Genomic DNA, 26,045 nt, shown 5'->3' with positions numbered 1-26,045 from the left:
ACACAGCCAAAAATAATAAATTTATTTTTTAAAAAATAAAACTGTACTTGTTTTCCTTAATTCTTTTTTTCTTTCATAAATTGCCAGTTGACCAGATCACAGAAAAGTCAGCTCAGTAATTTTTAATTTTTCTAGCATCAGTAGGGAGTAGAGGCTGCACCCGGATGAATTTTCTTGATATTCAGCTATCTAACAAATAATTTTTATTTCTACCATTTTTACTGATATTATTCCAAAGTATAATATGCATTCTTCTGCTTTATAAAACATTAAAAGTAATTTAAAATTTTTCAGGATACATAATCATCATTAACATCAATTATCAAACTCTGATGTTTGCTGCTGCAGAATCAAGGGAGACTTAGACATTTGCTTTCCTGAATGCCAGGCTCTTGGTTTTTCTCTTCAATGATCTATCCTAAGCTGACTTGCAAGGGAAACTGCCTCCCCACCTGGGTTGAGGATTTCTCTTGGCCTCTTCCTGCAATTCAGCTCTCAGCCTACTGAACTCAGTGAATCTAATGAATGCCCACTGCTTCTGTTCCTAGCTAGCTCAAGGGCCCCACACCTCCATGGGTCCAGAATGGCTACATCCACATTGTGCCAGTTATGAAGACCAACAGACTGGGTTGTTTTGGCCACTCACCGTGTTTACCTATTTAATGGTGGATGTGTTTTAGTATTATAAGATATGAAAATCTTAGTGATAAGAGTTCAATCTTCCTGTTTTATACATGAGTAAAAGCCCAGGAAGATGAAGTGACCCATCCAAGGTCACAGGATTATTTACTGACAGAAAAGATATTAATAGAACTGCTGGCTTCTAGTCCAAGTGCTTTTTGCACTACTTACATGAACATTCACATCCTCCAAGATTATCATACAATAAGATACAAGCTGATAAAGCCATTAAGAGCGCCAAATTTTACCCATTCTTTAAATTCAGGGACACTAGTCCTTCTAGGAGTAAGACAATAAAACCCTAAATTCTGATTTCTGCTAGATGAACTTGTATTAAGGTAGGACCAGCTTGATCACAGGTATTTGCTTTCTTCCAGAACATGGAAACACTGAATTCATAGGAATCAATCCTATTTAAACTAAACAGGGAGTTCCCCGATGGTCTACAGGTAAGGATTCAGCACTTTCATAGCCCGGGTTCAGCCTCTGGTCAGGGAACTGAGATCCCACAAGCCGAGTGGCGCAGCCAAAATAAGAAAATAAACAAACAAACCAAACATAAAATAAAACTATCTCACAGAACCACACATTCTACATAAAGGTAACAGTTTAGAGTAGAACATGCTTTAAACAGATTCCCTCTGACTGAATTTAAACTATCTAATTGGCAATTCATCTTTTTTTTTTCTTTTTGGCTGCGTTGGGTCTTCACTGCGATGCGGGCTTCTCATTGCGGTGGCTCCTCTTGTTGCGGAGCACGGGCTCTAGGCCCGCGGGCTTCAGTAGTTGTGGCTCGTGGGCTCTAGAGTGCAGGCTCAGTAGTTGCAGCACACGGGCTTAGTAGCTCCGTGGCATGTGGGATCTTCCCAGACCAGGGATCGAACCCGTGTCCCCTGCATTGGCAGGCGGATTCTTAACCACTGCACCACCAGCGAAGTCCCAGCAATTCATCTTTTAATTTTTAACTCCTTTTTACTGAGTTATGAGAGAATAGCATGCATCTATCCCTTCAAAAGAACTATACCTCACACCACGGAATTCTGAAAGTCTGCAAATGAGCAAAGACGTTAATATTTATTTAAATAGTTTAAATGTCTTTGTTCAAAATAACTTAAAACCCTTATGTATAAATTTTATGGTAAATCTCGTTCATGTTAATTTTAAGGCACAGGTTCTCACATTGAAGTCCACAGCCCTAAAAAAAATTTATCAATGGACTTTAGGAGGTCTGTGAACTCCCAAAAAACTGTACATAAAATTCTGTGTGTATATGCACAGATGCATGTGTTAGGAGAGAAGATCTACAGCTTTATCAAAAGATCAGCATCACGGCTTTCAGTAAAACAAAGTATTCAGGCCATGGAGGTAAGGCAGCTAGTTCACTGCTGGCTGCAGAATGCCCAACAACAAAGGTTTGCTCTCTTTACTCATTCCAACCCTTCTGGAATGCAGAACCTCAACAGAGTGGTAATCTTGAGAGACTAAAAGTTCCCTGGTCACAAGACTGGGAAAAAAATCCACTGTATACACTAAGTCCACTATATCTTCCCATCAATCTATCACCACATTTAGTCTCTTAACAAAAGAGCATCAAGATATTTTTTTAAATTTATTTATTTTATTTTTAGCTGCGTTGGGTCTTCATTGCTGCGCACAGGCTTTCCTCTGGTTGCGGTGAGCGGGGCTACTCTTCGTTGCAGTGCGCGGGCTTCTCATTGCGGTGGCTTCTCTTGCTGTGGAGCACGGGGTCTAGGCACGTGGGCTTCAGTAGCTGTGCCACGCGGGCTCAGTAGTTCTGGCTTACAGGTTCTAGAGCGCAAGCTCAGCTGTGGTGGCGCATGGGCTTAGTCGCTCCGCAGCATGTGGGATCTTCCCGGACCAGGGCTCGAACCCGTGTCCCCTGCACTGGCAGGCAGATTCTTAACCACTGTGCCACCAGGGAAGCCGAAGATATTTTTTAAGAAAGCAAGATTGCCCTCCGTGGCCACACACTAAAAAAATGGGGGAAGGGGTGGAGACATGATGGGGGAGTCCCTAAGGTAAAGAGCCTTCCAGCATCCATGAACTAGCAAAAGCCCACCCTGAAAATACTTTATCTCAACTACTACTGCCACCTCTTAGGGTTAAATTTACTAACCTGTGTTAAGATATTAACTCCTTTTATTGTCCAAAAATAAAACCTCTTTGTCAAACATCGGGGATGGAATATTTCCTCATTTGGGACTTTGAATATTTAGTATTGTGAGAATAAATCGATTATCATGATTTTATAAGTGTGATCACAAATCCCCTTAGAATTTTCTGAGAATGAAGAATTATTTTATATTTAACACCTTGGACGCATATGAAGAGAGGGAGGGAAGGAAAGAAGGGAGGAAGGGAGGGGAAGAAAAGTATATATATGTGTATGTGTTGTGTGTATTAGAGAGTACGTGTACATACTCCATACTCCATCACATACAGACCACATAAAACGTTAACTCTAAATACTGTATGTTGCTTACACAGAAATCCTTTCCTTCCACCACCACTCAGTAATAATTGTTCACTTTAGAGGTTTGTTAATTCTTGAAATTTTTATTTTCATATTCTTCTTCTACTGCCATGTAAAATGCTAAGAATGAGTTTTAACTGATTGCAGTATTCTTGCAAAAGAAAATAAAGGAAGGATTATTTAGTCAGGAAATCTGTGAACGCAAGATTCTCCACAGTGATTGGTAACATCAGCATAAATGCTCTGTTTTACACCTATGTATTTTTAGGCTATTGCTATCCAACACTTTAGAGGAAAAATTTTTATCTTAATGCAAAAAAGAAAAAAAAATTTTTTTTAACTTAAAAGGCAGAGAAATTCAATTCATTCACCAAAATCATGCCTCTTAATATCTGAAAACTATACTCAGGGCCAAAATCAATGCCTCCAATTAAAGATCACAAATGCAATTAAAAAAACATTTTTCTTGTGGTTTATTAAGATCATGATCAACTGCCTACAAAACAGTACTGAAAATTAAAAACTGTAATGACCAATAAATACATTAGAAATTCCAATTCTCCCATTTATAAGCACAGCATAGTTGTTTGATATAAGCACAGAGAGTTAATTACCTGCACACCTTTTCCACAACTCCATGCAGGTGTCTGACAAACAAAGAAGGTAGTGGAGAATATTAAAAACAGGTTGTTCTTAGCAGAGGGGAAAGAGCGGGGTGGAGGGTGAAACGGATAAAGGGGATCAACTGTATGATGATGGATGGAAACTAAACTTTTGGTGGTGAGCATACTATAGTATATACGTTAGTAGAAATATAATGTTGTACGCATGAAACGTATATAACGTTACAAACCAATGACACCTCAAAATAAATAAATTAGTAAATAAATAGGAAGGAAGGAAGGAAGAATAGGTTGTGCTAGTTGCAAAACTGACGGTTTACTTCTCTAGCGTAAGTGACCATAAGCAGGAAGAAACTAACCTAATCCAAAACTTCAGCAACCAAACAGGAAATTCAGAGGCAGGAATAAAAAGAACTTTCTTTCATTTCTATTGGTTTAGTCAAGGTATCATATACACATACATACTGGAGTAAATGTAAATAGAGTGACAACAAAGTGTGTGGGTCCAAGTACCTGCCCCACACCAGCCCCTACCATAAGAACAGGGCTCATTCAGAGAGTAAAGTAAAACACAGTGGTAGAAAACAGGTTTTTCCTAAGCCCAGGAACACTTAATGGACTGGGAGAAGCAACTAGCTTAATCAGTGACATGAACACATAACATATAAAGAAACACAGGGCCACCTGAAGGTGGCAATAAGCAATGAGAAACAGGTTCTAAGACCACTCGTGTCATGTCCAGCTCTGCCCAGAGGAGAGGACAGGCACAAATCTGGATACTAGAGGCATCTACTGCTGAGAGGAAGAGATTTTTCATCAAGCCCCCTATCACTGAGATGAAATTCTCACAAGATGAACTACCTGTTTTTGCTCTAATTCCATTCTATGCTTAATCTATATGGAGCAGCTACTAAATGCCAGGCACTATATAAACCCTGGGTACATCATGATGGTGAAAACAGGAGACATTAACTCCTCATGCTGCTTGCAGTCTAGTAGGGAAGACAATTTCTAAAGGGGCGGGGGAGGATAGGGGGACCTGAGTCCCCTTCATTCCTTCGATTCTTCCCAATGCCAAACTTGTGGTCAGAAGGAGGTACTTTAGGATAATATACCAAAGTTAATATTAGGAGAGCTGGCCAAATAAGAGGGAGGTCTTGGTCTATCCTATAAATGTTCAGTTTTGAAGAACATGATGATCAAAACCACCTTACTGGCTGGAGCCAGGAACAAGTCAACCCAGGCTTGAACACAAGCTGTCAAAGATCTCCCCAGTCTTGGGCAAAAAAAATAAATAAATAAAGGTTATAGAAAAGGAAGGAAGATCAGAGAATGGGCTTCTGGGAACTCACCCAAGACAAAGTCGAAAATTATTTGCAGCCTTTTCTGAACTCACTTTCTCTGTGATCAGTTACAATGAAGACCAAAGTCTTCTGCTAAAGGACAGGACAAGTATCTGGGCCACATATGCAAACCCATGAATGAGTAATTGTAATTTGTGGTTAAGTGCTATGTAGGAAAAAACAGGGTGTAATAAGAGAGCAAAGAAGTAGAACCTCCTTTAGACAGGGTAGCCAAGGAAAGCCTCAGAGGAAAGCTGAGCACTAATGGATGAGTAGGAACTGAGCACTCAAAGGGCAGAATGAGAAGTTTATGCAGAGAAAACAGCTTGTGAGAGGGAAAGGAAAAACTGGGTAAGTTCAAGTGCAACAGGAAGCCAATGAATGGCTTTAAGTAACCACGTGACCCAGTCTTTTAAAAGCTCTCTGGTTGCTGTGCAGAGAAAATGGGAGGGAAGCCAGAGAAGTGTGATGACCAAATAAAAGGCTAGAGTGGTAGTTCGGGGGAAAGGTGAGAGGGATACGATGGAAAGAAATGGAAGGGTACAAGATACATTTTGGAGGTGAGTTGAAAAGGACCTGGTGAAGGATGTAGAGGGAGGGTTGTGGGAGAAAAACAAAAGTGCCAGAAATGACTCCTAGGTTCCCGGTTTAAGCAATTGGATGCCATTATCTGAGGGGGAAAATGGGGGGTAGTGGGGGAGACAAGTTCCCCCTCAGTTTTGGCTGGATAGTAAGTTTAGTCTTTGACATGTAAAATATGAGCTCCTTGTAAAATATAAATTTGGGAATTCTCAGCATATAAATGATATTTAAAATCCTTGGGAACAAACGATATCATCAAGAGAAAACAGAAGAGATGAGGGTACAGGACCAAGCCCTGAGCAACTCAAACCTGTAGCGATTGAGGGGAAGGGGCTAACAAAAAGTACACACAAAGGTGAGAGGAAAACCAGGATTATGTGATTACAGAAGTCAAGAGGTAAGGATTCAAGAAAGAGGGAGAATTCCATGGAGAATGCTGGTAAGACACATACTGAGATGTGGCCTGAACCACAGGCCACATCAACTCACCATCATTGATCTTGGCAAAAGCAGTTTCCAGAAGTAGAAAAAAGGGTCAGGTAGATGAGGGCTGACTTCCCAGCTATAATCAAGAAGCAGGCAAATCACTTAATCTCCTGCTCAACCAAAACAGCCTCTTAACAGCTTTTCCTCCTTCAATCCTTACCCTTCTACAGCCCATTATCAACACAGCTGCCAGTGACCTGGATAAAAAGAAAGTCACATCATATCATCATTCTCTGCTCAGTGATCTCATCTCACTCAGAACAAAAGTTAAAAGAAAGTCTTTATAATGGCCTAGAAGGTTACTATCTACCTCCTGCCACTCTCCTCCTCTAGCCGCTCAGAATTCCCTCCTGCCCCTTGAAGCCTCAGGGCTTCTACACCTGCAGTTTGACTCCCCACTTCCTTCAGGCCTCAGTTCAAATGTCACCACAACAAAGAGGCCTTCTTTGGCCAATGGATTTAAATAGCACTTGCTCCTTTCATTCTTTGCTCATCTTTCCTTACCTACTCTATTTATCTTCTTAGCACTTACCATCTTTATGACATATATTTATTAGTTATTGTTTGTCTCACATCATCAGAATGCAAGCTTCATCATAAGAGCAGAGGTTTTACCTCTGCTACCTCACTACTGTATACTCAGTAAGTAGGCCTGGTACACAGTAGACATTCATATTTATCTGTTGCATTTAAATCATTAGAAAGGTCGTTTCACATTACAAATTAATAAACTTGTACTTTCAGTATGGATATAAGTCTTCTGTTATTTAGACAGCATGAGTCTTCTGATCACCTGTAGACATGCAGAAAAAAGCCCAGTTTCTGGGCCCATGAAATTGAATACTAGCCCCTATGCCTTGGAAAACTCACAATATCATCCTGTGGGCCATCCCCTACAGACTCTTCAAGGAGTATTTCCATTTAGATTTCAATATGAACTGTTTTCAATATGAACTTTTGGCTAAGGCAAAGTACACTGGACAAAAACCATTTGTAATAACTCAGAAAAGGGGTCATGGATGGAATAGTGGTACTGATGAATCACACAAATATGAAGACAGATATATACATATTATATTTGAACAAAGGCAAGTAGATATGATGCTCTGGGATTAGTTGATTCTTCCAAATAATGGAACCATGCTCTCCGGTCTGTCCATCTGGTTTCCCTATTCATCTCTCTGATCACAAAGAAACAGACTATATCATTTTTCTCTGCAAACCCCCTACCTCAGGCTGTTCTCCCTGGAAGGGTAACTGACTGAAAAATATTACCTTGAAACTCCTGATGAATTTAGAGCAAACAAAGCTCTGAATTACATCAATGAAATGAAAATCTTAACCATACCTTTGACATGTTTCAATAAGTCATATAGATCAGCAACTCATGTAATCTTATACATAATCTGTACAAACATAGATCCTGAAAACTACAGTACTCACCCAACAAAATGATTCACAGTACTCACCCAAAGAACTGATTTACATTTATTGCATAGCTAAGAATGGAAGGCAACAACAAAACAATTTAAAATACTATTGTAAAGGGACTTCCCTGGTGGCACACTGGTTAAGAATCCGCCTGCCAATGCAGGGGACATGGGTTCAATCCCTGGTCCAGGAAGATCCCACATGCCACAGAGCAACTAAGCCTGCACGCCATGACTACTGAGCCTGCGCGCCACGACTACTGAGCCTGCGCGCCACAACTACTGAAGCCCATGCACCTAGAGCCCGTGCTCTGCAACAAGTGAAGCCACCGCAATGAGAAGCCTGCGCACCACAATGAAGAGTAGCCCCCGCCTGCCGCAACTAGATAAAGCCCACACGCAGCAACGAAAACCCAACACAGCCAAAAATAAATAATAAATTTTAAAAATAAAATAAATTCTATTGTAAATCTGGCTACATAATACATGAAAACATTTTAAAAATCATTCTCAAAAGAAAATATGTAATTTATAAAAACACAGATAAATAAAACTATACAGTATATTTATATTAAAAAATAAAGAGTGGAGAAGTATAGATGTACTGAAATGCTTGTATAAAAATTATGAGGGGGCTTCCCTGGTGGCGCAGTGGTTGAGAATCTGCCTGCTAATGCAGGGGACACGGGTTCGAGCCCTGGTCTGGGAAGATCCCACATGCCGCGGAGCAACTAGGCCTGTGAGCCACAACTACTGAGCCTGCGTGTCTGGAGCCTGTGCTCCGCAACAGAGAGGCCGCAATAGTGAGAGGCCCATGCACCGCGATGAAGAGTGGCCCCCGCTTGCCACAACTAGAGAAAGCCCTCGCACAGAAATGAAGACCCAACACAGCCAAAAATAAAATAATTAATTAATTAATTTTAAAAAAATTATGAGGACACTAAAGATACTATTTAGCTCTGCCTCTGACAATCAGAGAAAGTTTAAAAGCCTTTTTAAAATCTACATGGATCAGTAACACATGAAAAGATGCTCAATATTACTAGCCACTAGGGAAATGCAAATCAAAACTACAATGAACTACCAATGCACCCCCAGTAGGATGATTATGATAAGACAGACAGACAGTAACAGTTTTTGATGATAATGTGAAGAAATCAGGACTCTCATACATTGCTGATGGAAATGTAAAAAGAAATGGTACAACCACCTTGGAAAACAGTTCGGCAATTCCTCAAAAGTTTAAACAGTTATAATTTGACACAGTAATTCCACTCCTGGGGTGATATAGATATGTGTGTGTGCGCGCGCGCGTGCGTGTGTGTATGTATGTATCTTAAAGAAATGTAAACATACGTCCGTGTGTGTGTGTGTGTGTATGTATGTATCTTAAAGAAATGTAAACATATGTCCATGCAAAATCTAGTACACAAATGTTCACAGGAGCATTATTCATATTAGTCCAAAAGTGAATGCAACCCAAATGTCCATTAATTGATAGATGAATAAATAAAATATAGTATATACATACACTGAGTATCATTTGGTCATGAAAAGGAATGAAATGTTGATATATGTTACAACATGAACCTGAAAGCACTATGCTAAGTGAAAGAAGCCAGTCATAAAAGACTGTATCTTGTAAGATTCCACTATAAAAGGTCCAGAATAGGCAAATCTATAGAAAAAGAAAAGTAGGTAGCTGTTTCCTAAGCTTGGGGTGGGAGGAAATAGAGACTGACTGCCAGTGGGTACAGGGTTTCTTTTCTGAGCAATGAAAACATTCTGGAATTAGACAATGGTGATGGCTGCACAAGTATGAATATACCAAAATACTAAAAGCCATTGAACTGTACACTAAGTATGGGTGAACTGTGTGATATGTGAGTTATATCTCAACAAAGCTGTTAAATTTTATAAAAGAACGAGGTAGGGGGCACAATGGAAGGTGTCTGGGGTAACTGTAATATCATATTTCTTGACCTGACTGTTGGGTACACAAGTGTGTTCACATTGTGATTTCTCACTGATTGGCAAACTTACAAGATGTGCATGTTTTATAAATATATCACATGTCAAATAAAGGTTTTAGCAAAGAATAACTAGGTCTATAAATACTGACTTGGAAAGGGATCCAAGATATAAAGTGGAAACAAAGAAAGTTTTAAAACCGTATATACAATATGGTCCCACTTTTTATAAATTTATACACATATATGTATGTGCAGAGTAAAACACACACACACACATGAGTATACACACAAACCTGTTCTCATTGATCTCTGAAGAATTCAGATAAAGGGACTTAATTTTCTGATACATATTTCTGTAACGTTTGAATTTTTTGCAATGTGCATTTTTATAATCAGAAGACAATAAATGTATACATTTTTTAAATCTTTTAAGGTGTACAGACAGAATTTAATAAAGAACAGAAATTCCTCAATCGGTATACAAAAACATAGAAATAATAGATCCAAGAATAAAAGATAATCATTTTTCTAAAAAATAACAGCAACAATCATTTGATTGCTTACTATGTAGTTGGCATATATATTAGCTCATTTTCATTATACCTATTTTACAGATGAGGAAATAGGTCGGGAGATTTTAATCTAATCAAAATAGAACAAAATATAGCTTATGAAGAAAGTTCATAAAATCATTTACAGAGAAAATTTTAAAAAGTAAAAGAACATAATGAACTCACTCATACTTTTTTTTTAATCTGGAAAAGAATTTAATTTTCTTACAAAAAAAAATCCCCCCCCCGCCCCGCCATAGCACACACATACACCAAAAACCGAAAACTGAATGGAATAAGCTAAAAAAAAAAATAGAAATGGCGGGCTTCCCTGGTGGCACAGTGGTTGGGAGTCCGCCTGCCAATGCAGGGGACACGGGTTCGCGCCCCGGTCTGGGAAGATCCCACATGCCGCGGAGCGGCTGGGCCCGTGAGCCATGGCCGCTGAGCCTGCGCTTCCGGAGCCTGTGCTCTGCAATGGGAGAGGCCACAACAGTGAGAAGCTCGCGTACAGCAAAAAAAAAAGAAATGGTTACTGTCCTTCCTCCCAAAAGGCTATTTTTCCATGCTACCAAAATCCTTATATCAAGAATGGTACAAGGAAGGAAACTTACAGGTCTTCTCTCCTGTGATTATATAGCAAAGCCCTAAATACTAACAAATCAATCCAGTACTATGAGCTCCATTACAGAAATTTAGGGATAATTCCATACTAAAAATTGATTAATGTAATTCAGCACATAAATAAGTAAAAAGAGACATAACCTCCAAGGGTAGATAACTGAGTTGGAAGGCATTTGACAAACTTATTCTTTCTAAGAAAAGCACTTAATAAATAAAAATACTACTCCTTTAACTTGTCAGCTTTCAGACCCCCAGTCAACCCCACAACGAACAGTGAAACACAACTGAGGCAGCCTCATTACGCTACAGTCAAATATTGAATATGACATTTTCTGGATGTTATAGTGTAGCCAATGAAAAAAGAAAGAAAAATAACAGAGGAAAAGTATTGAAAAGGAGTCTAAATTAGCAGCATTGTCCAATAATAGAGTTGTCCAACTGGAATACCCAAGAAAAATCTATGAAAAATTACTAAAATGAATGAAAGAGCTCAGGAAATTGGCAGGTTTTTAAATAAATATACACAAATCAACAGCTTTCCCTAACATCAGCAAAGCTCAAAAAATATGATGAAAAACATCCCACTGTCAAAAGCAAGAAGAGGGGCTTCCCTAGCGGCACGGTGGTTAAGAATCCACCTGCCAATGCAGGGACACGGGTTTGAGCCCTGGTCCGGGAAGATCCCACATGCCGCGGAGCAACTAAGCCTGTGCGCCACAACTACTGAGCCTGCACTCTAGAGCCCACGAGCCACAACAACTGAGCCCGTGTGCCACAACTACTGCAGCCTGCACACCTAGAGCCCATGCTCTGCAACAAGAGAAGCCACCGCGGTGAGAAGCCCGCGCACCCCAACAAAGAGTAGCCCCGGCTCGCCGCAACTAGAGAAAACCCGCGTGCAGCAACAAAGACCCAACGCAGCCTAAATAAATAAATAAATAATTTTTAAAAAGCAAGAAGAACATAAAATACTATGGAATTGACATTATGTGAATTAAACTACAAAGCCCTACTAAGGCACATACTATGGCACTACTAAGCTCTACTAAGGCACATACTGGAAGAAAAGGGGAAAGAAATCATGTTAATAGATTGATAGATGTTAATAGTGTGATGAGATCAACTATTTGCAACTTCATAAATTTAATGCTTTTCCAATCTGTGTATCAATGGGATTTTCGCAGTAATCCTGACAAAAACTTTTAAAAAATATATCTGGACAGTGGGGAAAAGCATGTAATGAAAGGCAAAAGTCTTTTTTCAAAATAATAATAACTACAAGGAGTTGCCTTACAAAGCATTTATCCATATAAAACTACAATAAGTAAAACATATAATATTGGTGCCAGAATACTGACAGATCAATAGAACAGAGTGAGAAACAGATCTAAGTATTAATGAAAATTCAGTATATGATTAAAAATGTCCTGTTAAATATATAAGGAACTGGTTAAATTGTGGTACGTCCATTATCAAATACAATGGAATATTACAGTTATTAAAAATGAGGTAGATTACAATGATGTAGAAAGATGGTCGCAATATAGTATGATGTAAAAAAAAAAACAATGTAAAGAATAGGAAGTACAATATGATCCCTGTGTTTTATTTATTTGTTTATTTGACAGCCACGCTATGTATAGAAAATGTCTGGAAAGATACACATATCTAAATAGCACTGTCACTACCTCTGGGATTATAGTAAGGAGAGGAATAAGAATGGAGAGTCCATCAGTCACTACCCCAACAGTGAAGAGATGGCAAAATCAAATTAGAATAATCTGAAGGGGGTTTATTTATAAAAGGAATAATTACAAAGTTGGGAGGTGAGGCCTACAGAAACCACAGGGGATGAACAGAACTAGTTATAGCATAACAATTATCACTCTGGCTCCGAAAAAGACAGGACACAGAGAGTAGCAGAACCCATGTAATATAAGGCCGGCTACCCTGAGAGAGAATAAATATTCTGACCTCATTCTTCTCCTTCCCTTCAATCTCCTCTTAAGGCTGAACCCAACCAGAAACCAGAAGACCTGGGAACTCTTTCCCTGGGGCAGAGAACCAGGTGGAAATGGGTGAAGGACGGGCGTGGAGAAGTAAATAGAAGGTACCGGGCCCAGATCTCTTTTACCTTTTTATAAAATTAATTACATAAATAGAAGTACAATATCTTCATTAAAAATGAAAAATTTACATAGAAAGCTAAAATCCCACCCTCCATAATCCTGGATCCTTCTCCAGAAGTAATCATCTTTATTATCATCATTTTGATGTGGTTTGTCACTGACTTTTTTCTAGACAGAGACACATACCACAATAAAACACACAGAATTGCTTTAGGAGGTGTAGTTTGCTCAACATGAACAGTATTAATCACCCTATTACTTTCTGCAACCTTTTCTCCTCACCATTTTCAGTTCAGTTATAAAATAATGCTCAAGAAACCAAGAGGAACAGATTGAATCTCCTCAGGGTTGTTTACACCCTACCTCAGTGGTTCTCAAAATATCCCCACACTCCCCCAACCGCTGCATTAGCATCACCTAGGAATTTGTTTAAAAGGCCCCACCCTAGTACAGTGAATCAGAAGCTCAGGAAGTGGGGCCCAGTAACCTTCCTTTTAACCAGCCCTCCACAAGACGATCACGCAGGCTAAAGTTTGAGTGCCACTACTCCCATCACCTGTGCCCTTGCTAGGAATCAGCTTTTTAACTAGATCCTGGGGTGATGCGTAAGTAAACTGAAGTGTTAAGAAGCCGGTCTACCTCTGAGCCATAAACCTAACCCCAATCCATATTACCCGCACCTATCCGCACACAGGGTATTATGAGTGGTTTCTGGAGATGGGAAGGGGGGAGGCCAGCAAAAAGAGCAGTGGTTTTAAACTTCTTTTAATTTCAATCTATCACTCCTGTGGGAAAAACATCAGCACTGCATGCCCTAGTTAGGCAGACCATGTTAGCAGTGTCGTCTTTTGTGTGTGACAGATAGCACATAACTACCTTTAAACCACCCTGGAAATGTACTGCTCTTAGGTGTCAATATTATATCATAAGTTCTCATTTTTCTTTTAAAATAAGTTAATTTCAATGTTAACCCCAGGCATAATAAAATTATGTAAGACTAGCTAACCTCTGTTTGTATCACTAATACTGTAATGGGAATCCATCATTTTAAAACAAAGCACAGGGATACACCTTTTCTGCTCTAACACGGATACTTTTATCAACATTTAAAAGTGTATCTACCCTCCACTTCCATACTGCAGGCTCCACCTCTACAGGGCGTGTGGGGAGGGGAAAACGTCCCCAGAATTCCACCTTTAACTTCCTGCTGCCTCCCTCAAAGGCTGACATTTTCTTTCAAAACCCGCACCCTAAAGCCCCTCTTCCTTTGCTCTTCTCTCATTTTTCTCCACGGAGTCTTCAGGTCTGTCCTGAGTCACAGGCAAACATGTTGACTTTCTCAGGAAATCTGCCAAAGCAACGACATATACATTTGTGCTTGAGAATCGTACTGTCTCACTGCTTAGGCAGCCTGACTCGGGCTAACACAACGATCTGCTTTTTTAAGGCACTTCCAGTTTCACTTCTAGTTCCTACCAGGCTTATGCGCCGCCCCAAGGCAGCACAGCCCCCTCTCTCTGAGCTTTCCTGACACAGGAAGTAGCACAGTCAATTCTGTGGGGCCCAAACCCAGTTTGACTTGCCTCTCCCTTCTTAAAGCAATCTCAGAATCAAAATTTCTAAAGCTCCTTTTCCATTTGATAACTTTTCTTCCATACAAAGAAACTTTTAATCATGACAAAATAAATTTGGGCCTTGGGTTTTTAATTACATAGCATCAGGAAAAATAACTATTCTATCAAACAATTCTATTTCAAAAGGAAACATGTTTCTAATAAAGATGTTAAAAAATTTTTTAAAATGAAAATGAAAAAAAAAGAAAGGAACATGTTTACATCTCAAAAGTGCTATAAAAAGATTTTGGTATGGTAAAACTAGTTTGATTTCTATCCCCACCCCACACAATTGTTTCTTAAAATCATTTATGGCAACTGAGACAGAGTTCATTTTTTAAAGATTTTCTTCTACCAAAAGCTAGACTCAAAATATGTACAGAATTACCTAAACATTCTAGAGTCAAATTCTGACTTTAGTTTTATCTCATGAACATTAATAATTTCATGAATTAAACACAGATTCACTTTAAGAAGGCAAATCTTTTTTTTTTTTTTTTTGCGGTACACGGGCCTCTCACTGTTGTGGCCTCTCCTGTTGTGGAGCACAGGCTCCGGCTGCTTAGGCTCAGCGGCCATGGCTCACGGGCCAAGCCGCTCCGTGGCATGTGGGTACGCGGGCCTCTCACTGTTGTGGCCTCTCCTGTTGTGGAGCACAGGCTCCGGCTGCTTAGGCTCAGCGGCCATGGCTCACGGGCCAAGCCGCTCCGTGGCATGTGGGATTCTCCCGGACCAAGGCACAAACCCGTGTCCCCTGCATCAGTAGGCGGACTCTCAACCACTGCGCCACCAGGGAAGCCCAAGAAGGCAAATCTTTTGACTTGTTGCCTTTGTAGGGTTTTGGGTTTAACTGTTGTTGTTTTTTGTTGTTGTTGTTAAGCACACAATGGTGGCTTTTATTTAAAGTTAAAGCTCAAAAATATCATGGAGGGCTTCCCTGGTGGCCCAGTGGTTGAGAATCTGCCTGCTAATGCAGGGGACACAGGTTCGAGCCCTGGTCTGGGAGGATCCCGCATGCTGCGGAGCAACTAGGCCCGTGAGCCACAACTGCTGAGCCTGCGAGTCTGGAGCCTGTGCTCTGCAACAAGAGAGGCCGCGATGGTGAAAGGCCCGCGCACCGCGATGAAGAGTGGCCCCCACTTGCCACAACTAGAGAAAGCCCTCGCACAGAAACGAAGCCCCAACACAGCAAAAATAAATAAATTAATTCATAAACTCCTACCCCCAACATCATCTTCTTCAAAAAATATATATATATATCATGGAATAGTAATTTCTGTTTTCAATATATGCATAGTTTTTAATGGAAATATTGGATAATTAGATCACAAGAATTCATGACTCATATTCTTCATATACAGCAAAGACAGTCAACAATGTCTTCCATTAGAGCCCCATACTGTAACTCTAGAGATGTTCTGATGCTAAGGTTCTTAAAGAAACGCAAACCAGTAAATGGGTGGAAATTCCTCAATTATCTGGATTTAATCAGCTTTTATCCTGCCTGAATAGAAGACTATCTTCCTCCTATGAATTAATTCTCATATTGCTTAGTTATTTGAAAGGTGGAGAATTCATTTTTCTTTTCCAACTATCCATAAACAAAGAAAAAGACTGAGCTGGCAGTGCTTAACTCAAAAACAGGACATGTTCCAAAAGTCTAAAACTACTATATCTCGTTTTGACCTCAGAATCCTATTTTCCCATAGAACATTTTCTAAATGGATGGCCCACCAATGCCTATTAACCCCACAACATAAACGAAATAATATTAGAAACACGTCTAACTGCTTGAGAAAATGTAATCTCAGATTCCAACTTTGGGCCACCTAAAGACAGAATTTTCAACAAGCATTTCAACCAAGTCTGAAGTAGTTCATTTGGGAACCACTACGCTACATTATCTTCCTCAAATAATCTACTATGTCAGACAGCATCAACACAGCACCAGGCTCTCCAACTGATGCCTGAAATATTCATATTCTATACCACTGAATAAAGGGATATGTTTATGCTTTAGTTTGTGACAAATCAAAGTTTATTATGGAAATTAAGAAGGCTAAAAAGAAGTCTAACATCCATTCTTGTACTAATTTCAGAGAGGGAGGTACTCATATCCACAAAAAGGTGGGATTCTGAATAGGGCCAAATTTTTCTATGAGAAGTTTTGTATCTGCTTAAGTGACCAAACAAGCACTGAGTTAAGACCAATGTTCAGAATCACGGAACATGGGAGATTTTCTAAGAAGCAATTTAAATATGCCTGATCTGAGGTGAACCCACTCCAATGCAGGTACTCCTACTCCTTATTATGTGAAAAAGTAATGAATGACTAAAAAGAAAATTAAATAATCCTAATACAAAAATTCAGAACTTAAACGGAGTGTATTTCTCAGGAGGAACAAAGGTAAAACTGAAGACTGCAAATTCTCTCTAGTGGCTAAGACAGTGGTCACCTTTGCTTATGTTCAATCTTCCTACCAAAACTTAACTGCTATGTTTGCTTAGGCTATCTATAAAGTGAGACGTAAAGCATGATGGCTAAAAATACAGACTCTGGAATAAGACGGCTTGGGTTCATATCCTAGGTAACACTCTTAATAGCTGCGTCATCTTTAGCAAGTTATTTAACTTCTCTGTGCTCCAGTTTCTTCATCTGCACAATGAAGATGATAAAAGCATCAACCTTAGAGGACTGTAGTGAAAATTAAATGAATTAACCCAAGTAAACCACTTAGAACAGAGCCTTGCACATAATAAGCACACAGTAAGTGACCACTATTATCTAGATATTAAAAAATAAGCAGGACTTGGAGAAGATAGGAAAAATTAAAGCTGAAGCAACAATCAAACAAACAGAGGTGAAAGTGATACACACACAAGGAAACAGGGCATTACACTTCCCTGCAGAATATTCATGAAGAATAGTAGAGACTGGAATAATGAAGACCCAATTATGCTGGCCTTGAATGCCAAACCAAAAAATATTTTACTTACAAGGCAGCCACTTAAATTTGTGACCTGATTAGATCTGTGCTTTAGCAATGTTAATTATCATGATTATATCATTATCACTACTATTTATGCAATTTTGATGTTCTCAAACCCAAAAATTTGTTTGGTCGACTAACACACTGTCAGAGTCTATTGCTAAACTGTTGTATATCTGAATCAAATCTGAAATCCTCACTGTGTCTGGTACATAGTAGGCATTCAATAAATGTTTTATTGTTACTTTTACTGGCCACCAGGGCAGTGAAGTAAACAGTCAGAGGTTATATGTATATGTATTGTAAGAAATATGTACTATAAATTAAGCAAATGAAGTAGCCAAGTAACAGCTGGTAAAATGTTAAGTCACTGCTGAGCAGTATACTTGCCTAAAACAGGGGTAATCACCCTTACTTTTCATTAAAAGCAGATAAAATGGAACCTTGTATATTTTTAAATCTCATAAAATTTAGCTGTCAGATTGATACAGTCTTTTTAAAGATTATTTGGGCAATATCTTTGTAATGGACTACCCAGGATTCTTATGTGATGATAAATTTAAGGCAGATTTCCTCAAGATATCTGCACTCCCATGTTCATTGCAGCATTATTCACAATAGCTAAGATAGAGAAAGAACCTAAGTGTCTGATGAATGAGTGGATGAAGAAGTTGTGGTATATACATACAATGGAATATTATTCAGCCATGAAGAAAAAAAGGAAATCCTACCATTTGCAACAACATGGATGAAACTGGAGGACATAATGTAAAGTGAAATAAGCCAAAGAGAGAAAGACAAATAAATACTTTAAGATGTCACTTATACGTAGAATCTAAAATAATATTTGTTTTTTAATATAAAAGTCAAACTCACGGAAACAGAGAGTAGAATGGTGGTTACCAGGGCCTGGGGAGTGGAGGAAATGAGATGTTGGTCAAAAGGCACAAGGCTTCAGTTATAAGATAAGTAAGTTCTGAGGCTCTAATGTACAGCATGGTGACTATAGTTAATAGTAGTGTATACTTGAAATTTGCTAAGAAAATAGATCTTAAGCATTCTTACCAAGAAAAAAGGTAGTTATGTGAAGTGACAAATGTATTAATTAACCTGACCATGGTAATCATTTTGCCGTATACACAAATATCAAACCATCACATTGCACACTAAATACATACAATTTTATTTGTCAGTAAAAAAGGGAGAGAGAGAGAAAGGAAGGAAGGAAGGAAAGAAAGAAGGAAGGGAGGGAGGGAGGAAGGAAAGAAGGGAGGCAGGAAGGAAGAAAGACGTTTGAGACACTAGTAAAAGTAATATACTAATAGTTAACATAGTAAAAAAAAAAGTGTTCACTAGAAGATTGTCAACAGATCTTAGAAGCACATCATGACAGGATGGTTGATATAAGAGGTTACTAAACACATATCCCAGATTCATTGATTATTTTCTGGTGGTGGTAGGGGGAAATCACCTTCCCAAGATGTCAGTCAGTGTTAACTTTTAGAAACTTAAAAAAAAAAAAAAAAAAAAAAAAAAAAAAAGATTAGTAAGAGCACCCCATGGATAGTAAGCAAGTTATAGATTTGGCTTTCTTGGGCAATCAATCATTCTGGCAACACAAGAATAAAACAAAGTAGGCCTGGATTTCTACATACCTTCTTGTAAAGTACTTTTTTTTTTAATATAAATTTATTTATTATTATTTATTTATTTATTTTTGGCTGTCTTGGGTTTTCGTTGCTGCATGCAGGCTTTCTCCAGCTGCAGCGAGTGGGGGCCACTCTTCGTTGCAGTGCGCATGCTTCTCACTGCCGTGGCTTCTCTTGCTGCGGAGCAGGGGCTCTAGGCATGCAGGCTTCAGTAGTTGTGGCACATGGGCTTAGTAGTTGTGACTCACGGGCTCTAGAGCACAGGCTCAGTAGTTGTGGCGCACGGGCTTAGCTGCTCCGCGGCATGTGGGATCTTCCTGGACCAGGACTCCAACCTGTGTCCCCTGCATTGGCAGGCGGATTCTTAACCACTGCGCCATCACGGAAGTCCCACTGTAAAGTACTTTTCAGTTACAGTTTTAGACTAGAAAAAAAAAGTTCCGGCTGTCTTGTGCTTTTTAAAGCTTCAAGTATCTTGCAAGTATTAGAATTTAAAACCTTTAAATGTATTCACTTAAACACATTCCTGTCAGCATTACCAACAACGCTCCATTATCCATTTTGGTACTGTCTCCAGATGCTTTTAATCCCCGCCTGACTTCTCCCTACCAACAAGTACTTGGATACCATCTTTACCCTGTCTGCCCCCATTACTTGGTTGTGCTTAGGGAATTATAATTACAGTGATCCCGCCTTTAAAACATCCTCAGAGCACAAAGCCTCTTTGTATGATTGGGGGTGAGGGGGGCGCCTTCCAGCCTCCACAGCAAAGTGTGGGTGGTGGCAACATAGGCAGCAACGAAAGAAGAGGAGCTGGGGTCACTCTGGAGGCCTTCGGGTCTGGTTCAATATTGTTCGAGGGGTTTTACTTGTGCGTGTCCAGCCCAAAGGTTCTACAAAGCCTCTGCACCCCTCCCATGAGGAGAGTAAAGGACAGGACCTGTTCTGACAGATGGAGAGATCACCAAGCCCAAAAGGCCAGGGAAGCACGAAAAGGGGGAGAAAAGAAAGCAGTAGCTGAAACATACTCCTTTGTGCTGTTCTCAGTACCTTAGGTAATGAAGTCTCTGACAGTGAAGCTATCACCCCAATGAATCAGTGGCTAGTACTGGTATTACCAGCACCCAGTAGGTGCTCACTCAAACACATATTCAGGCGGCAGCAAAAATCTACATAGGAAGACAAATCTATTAAAAATTAAAAAAAATAAAATAGCCTAAAAGCCAAATGAAAATACTTTTTAAAAATTATTAGAGTCCTATCTTCTAGTTGCAAAAGTGATTATGAAATGAATACTTGTTTTACTTTGCCTCCCCTACTACTTCAGTGTAGTCTTCAAAACTGCTCGCTTTCCAGCTCTGTGACAATAAAACAGACTTCAACTAAAGATCAGTGAGCACCATCTGCAAACACTGAAATCAAAGGTGCTGAAGCAGAACAGATACTGACAGGTGACTTTCAACTTAAGGTACATCCCAGAAGCACTACAAAATGTTCTACTACTTAATTGCTTGCAGCTCTCTCTTCCATGCATGTATTTCTTTCTCTTTACCACTTCTTCCCTTCTTTCAACAGGGTCAAATGGTTACATCAAAACTCACAATCTCTCCCTCATTTCTACACATATTTTATCACAAAAGCAGACAATACAGTGACAGCTTTCCATATCATGACTGGAGGGGGCTACTGACAAACTCTAGTATAATCCCATCACTCTCCTCCACCTGCCCAACATGGTTAACTGTCCCAAGCAGTCCCTAGAATAGCACTAATATCCATTTAAACTAAGAACAGAAAAAAAACCCTGAAACTGCTTTGGGTGAGGCTTATAGGTGAGAACTGTTTATTCTCCTTGTGTGAGCATAAGACTAGTTTTGTTAAACATTTTCAGTTTTATTTACATACATTTTCTTTAAAAAAGAATTTCTTCAAGACAGCAGCAAAAGCACAATGGAACCCTCTATCCACCACCCTCAATCATGTTTTAAAATAATAATAAAAAAGACAATAGAAACCACTTCAAATTGTACCTCTCCCTTGAGCCCACAGAACAGCACTCTTCCATGACAACTGTTCTGAAAAAACAGGCTGCCATTATTTGCAAAAGCAGTAGGAAGTCCAGTCTTGTTCTTGGTTCAGCACTCCCCCTTCCTCTCTCTCCAAGAAAAAATGAAACAGCAGGAAGCGTAAACAACCGCTTAATGGAAAATACAAATGGGCAAATATTTTCAAAATTGGCTAAAAAGCCTGAGGTCTTAAGAAATTCAGGAATACTAGTGTAGAGGGAAATAGGAAGAGAAAAATAGTATCGTATATCCCCCTCAAAGTGAGCACTATGTGACTGCATGAGCAAATGTGGCACATAGCTACTTTCTCTCCTTCACTTACCAGATGCTTTTGTCTTTTTAATGATTTCTTTCTCATTGTCTTTCCATAAATAATGGTATTTATCAAATTGTTTATTCTGTACAATTTCTCCAGACCCATAATAAATTTTACAATTTTGAGCTGAACTCTTTGGTTCAACTGAGCATGGTAATGAAAAGCCAGGGGTAGGCCCTTTCCCATGAAAAGCTCACATGGAGAAAACTCTTTTGGAGTCTCAGGCCTAGCAGTGACCAGCCCTCTTCACAGAGCCTGTGGTGAGTATGGACGGGTAACAGCTGGACCAACAGTTCCAAAGCCGCAGGGCCATGCTAGTTCACAGAGCACCTTTGTAAGGATTAGAAAAGGGTGCCCCCACTAAGGGGACACAGTTTCCACACAAGGTGTTCATCTTGGTAAGCGGAGCACAAAATGGGTTTCTACTCCCACTTGCAAAACAAAACAAGCACCCAGTGCTGAGAACAAGCTATACAACCCTAATCAGCAGCCCTGCAAAAGTGTACCTGGGGCAAAACTGCACCTCCAAAGTAGGTTTCCAAAAAGAAGAACGTCACCAACAACAAACAGCATTTCACAAATTTCATTACCAGAAATCCTCACACATGTTAATATAAATTCATTCACAAACATATTAGGACCAGAGGAAAAAGGGTCTAGCAAAGAAGGAAAACTAGCAAACTTGAGAGAAAGGAAACTCTTCCATCTAGAGGAATAATCAGCTGTTCCTAAAGCCCCCAATCTTTGACTACAGGTTCAAATAGCTGAACTTCGAATGCATGTGCTAAGCTAAAACATGCAAACAATCACTATCATCTGCAGAGAAAGGCATGATCACATACATTTACCTTTGGGGGTTTACTTTCTCCAATTTGCTAGTTTTCCTTCTCAGTCAGACACTTTTTTGCTCCTATCCTAACTATAAAACCATACACAGTGATACATGTGGTTAAAGTTTATAAAACCTGATAAACAGCCCTGGTGGGTGGTGGGCCCCTTAGCTACCTGCATGAAAATAAGAGGAATAGACAACCTGGATTATGAAGCGTTTAACATTCAATGGCTTCCAACCCAATCATTCTTTCATGCCCTACAGAAGAGCTAAATATCATATGGGTCCAAATTAGTCCCAGTCATGCAGGAGGGACAACAGAAGGCAGCCTGGGGACTAGGCTGGGCAAAGCTGAGACGTAGTACAGCCCAGAGTCAGAAGAAACCTTAAGGCAGTGGTTCTCAAACTTTAGTGGGCATGAGAATCTATTAGGGAACATGTTCAGAATCAGATTTCTGGGTCCCTCCCTACATTTGATAGATCAGAATGTCCTGGAGCACTCATATTTTGACAAAACTCAAACTGCTGACCTAGGTCCACCAGAAAGTTTAGAAAGACTGGGAAATCCTCCACGTGCCTATCAACTGTTCCAAAATAAAAGTCATCCATCACAAAACTAGGCTTTGCGGGTCAGAATGGGGTGAGAAAAGGATCACCAGCCAGCATGCCTAACAGGCTGTGCTGGGATGGATCCTGTAGCTAGGAGTTTCACTATTATGGGACAAAAACCCTCTGCTATGTAAACAAGAAATTGTTTTGCATGTTGAGAACTATTTCAAACATCTGAAAAATATTTAAATATCTCAGTACCCTACATCCAAGATAAGCAAATCTTAATTTGCAATTCTCTGATTCAGGTTTAATAAAAGAATACTAGATATAACTAAAGCCCTCTGTGTACCCCTGATCAATCCCATTCCTCACCCACTCTCCTGAGAGATAACCACTACTCTGAATTTGGTGTTAGTTGTTACCATGAACCTTTTTATACTATTACTACATATGTACACAGACAATATTATTTTGCATGTTTTCAGATTTTATGCAAGTGGAAACATTCTCTAATAATTCTTCTGTTACTTGCTCCCCCAGCCCCTGTTATGTTTGTAAGATTCAACCATTTTAATGCATGTGGCTATAGTTTATTTTTCAGTGCTCTAATATTCAATTGTGTGGGACTATCTAACAATTTATGTATTTCCCTATTGGTGGACATTTAAGCAGCAATAAACATTCCTGTACTTCTTTTGTACTTATTTTCTTGGACAAGTGTGCAAAGATCTCTTAAAGTATATACCCAGAAATGGACATTTTATGTACATTGATTTGTTTGCCCTCCTCCTGCTAGACATCACTATGCTACTCTCCAGAGTGACTGTATCTATTTACATTCCCACTAGCAGTATATAAAAGGTGATTTCCCCATAACCTTACTAACACTTGGTTATCACAGCATTTAATTTCTGACAATCTGATGAGTGTGAAATGGCATGTCACTGATGTTTCAATTTGCATTTCCCTGATTTTAAGTCTTTGACAAGTAAATTTTCATACTTTTATATATATCTGTCAAATATGTTTTTCTCAGTTTTTTAGAAAAATTTAACCCATCTTGTCTGAACAAGGACAGTTCTTCCCAAAGAACCTTGCCAACAGCCACCACAACTGGAAAGCTGAGGTGCGGGAGGGCAGCAAGAAAACAGCTGACTTAAACAAGGAATCATCTTGGACAAAGAGCCCTAATTAATGCATTTGCTAATTAGTCTTTCCCTTCCCTCTTTTGTCAAGGCTTACTTCCAAGACAATACTACGGGCCTGCAGCCTTAGAACATGAGAGAGAATGGGGGGGGATGGGGAGTACCCAAAACATTATGTAAAAGTACTTACAACTGTCTTTACTCAAAGAAAATGATGTGATTGCAGACCAATACCTATTACTCAACCTTGTAAGATACCATCCACCTCTAAGAGACTCCTTTCAAGCTTATTACCTTTGGCTCCCTCTTTAAAACAGCCCAATCTTTTTCTCTACACTAGACACTGTCCCCCTCCCTTCAAGCAACCCTTTCATCTCCCTTCCCCCACAATGAATAAATTTCCTCCTTTTCCCCCATTCTACAGCTTCTATTTTCTAACTCCACAGGACCCTCTTCATTGACTATAACACTACTCTCTCTCCGTTGCCTCTAGAAACCCAAGTCCCTTCCCAAGATGCATCCACAATAAAAACAACCCACCCGAAAGAAAAACGGGAATCTCATGCAGTACATGGCCCTCTTCCATGCCAGGGAGGTGGGTGACCTGTCCCAATCCTCTCACTTCCTACCCCTTCACGCCTGGGATAGCTGTTCTTTCTCTGGGGGTTCTCCAAGTGTGACAGGTCCAGACCACCTGGGAAAACCTCATTTGGGTTTCTGTGGCAGAAACGTCTTTACTAGGGCCATATATAAACTTGTTTGGGGCAGGAACGAAACTCGGGCCATTTCGTGAAGAAGACACCTTACAGGCGTCTCCACAAAAGCAGGCAGGCCTCCCTCCTATTAATTACAGCTGGATTGGTTTAGTCCGTGCAGTGGTGGGAAAGGTGGCCTGGCAGAGACCAAATGTTCCCCGCAATAAGAACTTTCCGAAGCTCTGACCCACTCACTCAAGAAAGCCCTCTTCCCTGAGAGGACAACCTCACAGGAGTCTCTCCCCCTGCGGCTCCCCAGGACACCACCAATCCCCCAAATCAGCAGCTACTCTCCTCCGTCCCGGCCTGCAAAAGATCCTTTCTCCTAAGCCAGCCCCAAAAGCGCTGGGTGGGCGTGCCTGGGGCCGGGGCCTAGCGCCCCCTCCTCCGCGATCAATCTCTCTCGGTTCTCCGGGGCTAGGGGTTCTTCCTCCTCCCAGCGCCCCCTGCTCCGGGCCCGCGCCGGCCCAGAGTGACCCTGTGGTCCCAGCCAGGTTACGACTTTCGCCGGCTATGTGACCTTGGGCAAGTCACTTCCCCCTGTAAACCTCCGTTTCCTCCGCCGCCCAGAGGAGACCTAGAGAGGTCCTGCCCTGCCCACCCTAGGGGAGGGGGTTACCCACCAGGGGAGAAAACGCTTTGTGAGCCGCTCCGCGCAGCGGAGACGCAAGGCTCACAGGGGCTCCGGGGCCGGGCTAACCTGACCCGGACAACGCTCCACCCCCGCCGCGGGGCCGGGCGGCTGCACCACACGCCTCTGGGCGCCCCCCAACACACACACCCGAGACCAACCCACGCCCCTCCCCGCCTGGCCCGCTCCTGGACCCCGTACCTGCTCCCGGCGCTCGGCCGCAGGCGCCGCCACCCTGGGCGCCCGCCCGGAGAGGCCCGTGGCCCGGAGGGCTGAGGCGGCCGGCTGCGGCGGGCTCGGGCCGGGGCGGCGGCGGCAGGGGGCGCGGGCGGCGCGGGGGCCCAAGCTCGGCGGGGCCCGGCCTGGGAGACGACGACTGAGGCTGGAAGTGCGCGGCGGCCGCGGCTGCTGAGGCGGCGGCGGCGGCGACCGCGGCGGCGGCGCTTCCGCTCATGGCGGGGCCGCGAGCAGCAGCTCCGGCTACGACTCGACTCCGGCGCGGCGGGCGCTGGCTGGGCCCGGGCCGGCGGCGGTGGCGGCGGCGGCGGCGGCGTTGGCGGCGGCGGCGGGGGCCGCTCCC

The 26,045-nt window shown here is 41.1% G+C and overlaps 1 protein-coding gene across 3 annotated transcripts in view; it reads right to left on the bottom strand.

The window, feature by feature from the left end:
* The window catches only part of RNF38 (ring finger protein 38), a 133,187-nt gene extending 107,443 nt beyond the window's left edge, over positions 1-25,744 (bottom strand). For all 3 annotated transcript variants that reach the window (XM_024126151.3, XM_024126152.3, XM_024126154.3), the window contains exon 1: positions 25,667-25,744. The gene's annotated coding sequence lies outside the window, so the exon portion shown is untranslated. The remainder of the gene's footprint in view (positions 1-25,666) is intronic.
* Positions 25,745-26,045: the final 301 nt, after the last annotated feature.

This window comes from Physeter macrocephalus, chromosome 9, assembly GCF_002837175.3.
Source record: "Physeter macrocephalus isolate SW-GA chromosome 9, ASM283717v5, whole genome shotgun sequence".
Lineage (NCBI taxonomy): Eukaryota > Metazoa > Chordata > Mammalia > Artiodactyla > Physeteridae > Physeter > Physeter macrocephalus.
This window is presented reverse-complemented; position numbering and strand designations above follow the sequence as displayed.